The sequence below is a fragment of the Salmo salar genome, chromosome ssa16 (genome assembly GCF_905237065.1).
Source record: "Salmo salar chromosome ssa16, Ssal_v3.1, whole genome shotgun sequence".
In the NCBI taxonomy this organism is placed as follows: Eukaryota; Metazoa; Chordata; class Actinopteri; order Salmoniformes; family Salmonidae; genus Salmo; species Salmo salar.
In genome coordinates, this window is record NC_059457.1 from 42,674,542 (window position 1) to 42,680,414 (window position 5,873).

Sequence of the window (5,873 nt, forward strand, 5' to 3'; positions counted from 1 at the left end):
CTGCTTCCAAGGTTTTCTTTTTCCAAGCTATATGGAGGGTGCTCTAGCTAACAAACAATAGAGATCTAAGGACACCATCCAACCTGGAACTGAGTGAGTAGTATTTGGTCTGATGTTATTTTGAAAGCCAAGAAGAATAATAAAAATAATAAAAATGAAGTACATTACAATGATATTTTATGGGGACTGAATGCTGAGTTAAGGCTCCCAGGCTTGCAAGGACAGACCAGATACAAAATCAATTAGCACTAAGGTGTGAGGTAAAAGGTGTCGAGGCCTTTGGGCCCAACAAGTATCAGGAGTCTTTGAAGCCCCTTCAGACCATTCACTGGCCTTTTCTACAAGAAATCTGCCTCCAGAAATAAAAGCTTCTCCCAAGTGGGTGTGACACCTACTCCTTTCGCCTGCTGCACTGCTGCTTGGATTCCACCTGGTGATCAGTTCACCGTCTGCCCTGGCCTGTCTCCCCCTGTCTGGTACAGGTACCTCCACCACACTCACCCCTCTCTGTTCACCGTCTGCCCTGGCCTGTCTCCCCCTGTCTGGTACAGGTACCTCCACCACACTCACCCCTCTCTGTTCACCGTCTGCCCTGGCCTGTCTCCCCCTGTCTGGTACATCCACCACACTCACCCCTCTCTGTTCACCGTCTGCCCTGGCCTGTCTCCCCCTGTCTGGTACAGGTACATTATTCCACTGGCTGTTGAGTAGGTGGGACGATTTCGTCCCACATACCCTAGAGAGGTTAAATCTAGACTTGGTTTTCTCTATCGTAATCGCCCCTCTTTCACCCCAACTGCCACACTAACCCTGATTCAGATAACCATCCTACCCATGCTAGATTACGGAGACATAATTTATCGATCGGCAGGTAAGGGTGCTCTCGAGCGGCTAGATGTTCTTTACCATTTGGCCAACAGATTTGCCACCAATGCTCCTTATAGGACACATCGCTGCACTCTATACATTTACATTACATTTTAGTAATTTAGCAGACGCTTTTATCCAGAGCAACTTACAGTAGTGAATGCATACATTTTTTGTACTATACTCCTTTGTAAACAGGTTATCTTTGTATACCCATCGCAAGACCCACTGGTTGATGCTTATATCTAAAACCCTCTTAGGCCTCACTCCCCCCTATCTGAGATATCTACTGTAGCCCTCATCCTCCACATACAACACCCGTTCTGCCAGTCACATTATGTTAAAGGTCCCCAAAGCACACACATCCCTGTGTCACTCCTCTTGTCATTTCGCTGCAGCTAGCGACTGGAACGAGCTGCAACAAACACTCAAACTGGACAGTTTTATCTCAATGTCTTCATTCAAAGACTCGATCATGGACACTCTTACTGACAGTTGTGGCTGCATTGTTGTCTCTACCTTCTTGGCCTTTGTCTGTGCCCAATAATGTTTGTACCATGTGTTATGCTGCTACCACGTTGTGTTGCTACCATGTTGTTGTCATGTTGTGTTTCTACCATGCTGTGTTGTCATGTGTTGCTGCCTTGCTATGTTGTCGTTTTAGGTCTCTCTTTATGTAGTGTTGTCTCTTGTTGTGATGTGTGTTTTGCCCTGTATTTATATATCTATATTTTTTAAATGTTTATTCCAGGCCCATCCCCACAGGAGGCCTTTTGCCTTTTGGTAGGCCCTCGTTGTAAACAAGAATTTGTTCATAACCGACTTGCCTAGTTAAATAAAGGTTAAATATATATATATTTTTTTAAATAAGTCTCTCATCGAAGTTGTGAACATTAACACCCGCTTTGGCACGTGGGGTAGGCGGGGCCCTACGCAACTTGCGTAGTGAGCGTATAGGGCCGCCTGGCTCTGCACCCCCTGGCTATGATATATCTATTAGGACCAGATTGCTGGGCGTCAAGAGCGCATTTACAAGTTTTTCCATCCACGGGATATTTCAAAGGTTGATGTCAATGTAGGCTATTGAACAACAGCAATCATGAAATAGGGATTTTACAAGAGAAAACACATGTGTCAATATCCTGCTTGGATTGTAATGGACTCAAGAAGTAAGGAGCATCTATCTAAAAGAAAGGAACAAATAACGCGCATTGGATAGCTTTCATTTGGGACGGAAAACATGAACGATACAAGTAATTTCACTACACACACTGTGCCTGACAAGTCAGCTGCAGCCATGGCTTTACCTGTATTTATGTTTGCAGTTGGTGTCATTGGAAATATAATAGCAATAGCCGCTCTATCTGGATCTAAGCAAGGGCGCAAGTCGTCCGCGTTCTTTGCCTTAGTTTGCGGTTTGGCTATCACCGATCTTCTTGACTTGTCTGGCCAGCCCAATCACTATAGCCACTTACCTCGATAAAAATGTACTCTATGACCGTCATCTTTGTGAATTCCATTCATTTGTGTTGCTGTTCTTCGGAGTGGCAGGACTAAGTATTATATGCGCAATGTCTGCTGAGCGCTACCTCGCAATATGCTGCCCTTACACATACCAAAGATGGGGAATTGGCCAACATTTTGCGCACAAGTGCTTGTTTTGCATTTATCTCAGCAATATTGTATTTTGTTGTCTTCCAGTGATGGGTATGACTGAAAGCATGAGCCAGCCCTCCAAAACCTGGTGCTTCATCAACTGGATGGCTAGTGAGCCGTTATCTGCAGCCTATTCGTTTTTATATGCAAGTGTGAGTTTTCTACTCATATTGTTGACGATCGTCCTCAACTTTGCCGTTTGTGGCACTCTATTAATAATGCATCGCAGGAAAATCCAACGTCCAGTTACTAGAGGGAGCACACGGGCGCATTGGACAGCGCTTTCCTCCGGCGTGGAAGCCCAAATGATGACGGTGCTCGTGGTGACATCGATGGTTGTTTTAGGTTGCTCAGCGCCGCTGGTGGTAAGGAACGTCTTAATATTTTATGTTAATTTACTTTGTCTAAGAGGAAAGCAGTGGGTCTAATGGGCATATCTCTTGTTATGCTGTTGTAGGTACGCATATTTGCTAACCAGATATCACGGGAAGATAATTCCCATGCAGATTTGAAGGCTATACGGATTGCCGCCGTCAACGCCATCCTTGACCCTTGGATCTACATTTTGCTGAGAAGGACTCTGTTCAGTAAGATTCGGAGATTATCTAAACGGATTTACAGTGGTCGCAAAGGCAAAGAACCCATGTTGCCAGTCAAATCCTCACAAAGGACTTTCCACTACCAAACAAACACCCATGACTTGCCTAGTTAAATAAAGGTTAAATTTAAAAAACAAATGTATTCACATACCTCTGAAGCGCTGTACAGCAGCACCAACATCAATCAACTAACAGCCAGTCTCCCATTGCGCCCACGTCACGCAGGGGGGACAAACATAGCTGCGGGAAGTAGGGCTGCAGCACCCCCTGAAAAATCTGAATTAAAAAAATATACAGTGCATTCGGAAAGCCTTCAGACCCCTGACTTTTTCAACATTTTGTTACCTTTCAACCTTATTCTAAAATTGATAAAATATATTTTTCTCGTCATTAATCTACACACAATACCCCACAAAGACAAAGCAAAAACAAGATAAGTATTCAGACCCTTCACTCAGTAATTTGTTTTAGCCCATTTGGCAGCGATTACAGCCTCGAGTTTTATTGTGTATGACGCTTAGCACACCTGTATTTGGGGAGTTTCTCCCATTCTTCTGTCAGGTTGGATGGGGAGCGTCGCTGCACAGCTATTTTCAGGTCACTCCAGAGATGTTCTAGTTCGGGCTCTGGCTGGGCCACTCAAGGACATTCAGAGACTTGTCCCGAAGCCACTCCTGCGTTGCCTTGGCTGTGTGCTTAGGGTTGTTGTCCTGTTGGAAGGTGAACCTTCGCCACAGTCTCAGGTCCTGAGCACTCTGGAGCAGGTTTTCATCAAGGATCTCGCTGTACTTTGCTCCGTTCATCTTTCCCTCTCCTGAATAGTCTCCCAGTCCCTGCCGCTGAAAAATATCCACACAGCATGACGATGCCACCACCATGCTTCACCGTAGGGATGGTGCCAGGTTTCCTCCAGATGTGACGCTTGGCATTCAGGCCAAAGAGTTCAATCTTGGTTTTGTCAGATCAGAGAAATTGCTTTAGATGCCTTTTGGCAAACTCCATGCGGGCTGTCGTGTGCCTTTTACTGAGGAGTGGCCACTCTACCATAAAGGCCTGATTGGTGGAGTGCTGCAGAGATGGTTGTCCTTCTGGAAGGTTCTCCCATCTCCACAGAGGAACTCTGGTTCTTGGGATCTTGGTCACCTCCCTGACCAAGGCCCTTCTCCCCGATTGCTCAGTTTGGCCAGGCAGCCAGCTCTAGAGTCTTGGTGGCGCTAAACTTCTTCCATTTAAGAATGATGGAGGCCACTGTGTTCTTAGGGACCTTCAACGCTGATATTTCTTGGTCCCCTTCCCCAGATCGGTGCCTCGACACAATCCTGTCTCGGAGCTCCACAGACAATTCCTTCGACCTCATGTCTTGGTTTTTGCTCTGACATGCACTGTCAACTGTGGGACCTTTTATAGGACAGGTGTGGGCCTTTCCAAATCATGTCCAATGAATTGAATTTACAACAGGTGGACTCCAATGAAGGATGATCAATGGCAACAGGATGCACCTGAGCTCAATTTCAAGTCTCATAGCAAATGGTCTGAATACTTATGTAAATAAGGTATTTCTGTTTTAATACATTTGCTAACTTTTCTAAAAACCTGTTTTCACTTTGTCATTATGGGGTATTGTCTGTAGATTTAAGGGAAAAAAATATTTACTCCATTTTAGAATAAGGCTGTAACGTAACAAAATGTGGAAAAAGTCAAGGGGTACGACTACTTTCCTGAATGCACTGTATATATCAATACCATTTTTAAAATATTTTTTTTATATTAGCGGACCGAAATAGACATCTGTAATGGGACAACGTTTTTTCAGCATCTCTGCTTTGGCAAAAAAGGTAGTTGTATAATTAAGAAGAGTATCTTGCAGGATTCAATAGTTGGAATTATAGGAGTTGTTGCCCTGTTGCTTTCTCTGCAATTGTCATTCTAATGATATCCAGAAAGAACAAAACCCTGTCCTCAAACATTTATATGAAAAGGTGAAAAGTTATGGGAAAACACAACATCCACATGAAATTAAATATTTTTCTTGATCAAATAACATGAAAAACAACCACTTTTGTGCAGTATTATTTTACCACTCTTACAAACCACTTAATGCAAATGTATATTACTGTATTGTACATAGGTTGGTCATCTAGGTTTATACCTGTAGACTTTCTATCACCATGAAGAAAAACAATGCACAATACAGTAATTGAGCATATTGATATATCAAGTGGTTTGTGATGATGTGGCTCAGTTGGTAGAGTATGGCGTTTGCAATGCAAGGGTTGTGGGTTCGATTCCCACAGGGGAACAGTACGAAAATGTATGCACTCACTACTGTAAATTGCTCTGGATAAGAGTGTCTACTGAAAAGGAATGAATAAACCATTTCAGTTTTCAAATAGAAATAAGTTGCATTTGCAAAGTATTTCAAGCACGCCAATACTCCCCACTTCCCCCAGATTGTCCAATATCAAGTCTCACTGAATGTTGTTGGAATCAGCACAGTCAGCTAAACTTTGAACATCGAGATATTAAATAAATGATAGATCAGAAGCATAGAATATAAGGAGTGAAATCTGTAGAAAGACAGGGTGGCTGTGGAATGTGCTGGGTGGACGGGAGGAGATCAAAAGATTGCTATCGGGGAGGCAGATGGACATCTGTGGACTAGGTGAAGGAGGGGTTGAGGTCAGGAGGTGAGGTCAGATACCCTGAAGGGAGTAATAAAGGTTTTACTACCCTCTTCCTGTGGAACCATTA

General features: G+C 43.8%; 1 pseudogene; it reads left to right on the forward strand.

The window, feature by feature from the left end:
• Window positions 1–1,878: 1,878 nt before the first annotated feature.
• LOC106573889 (prostaglandin E2 receptor EP4 subtype-like) lies at window positions 1,879–3,449 on the forward strand (annotated as a pseudogene).
• Window positions 3,450–5,873: the final 2,424 nt, after the last annotated feature.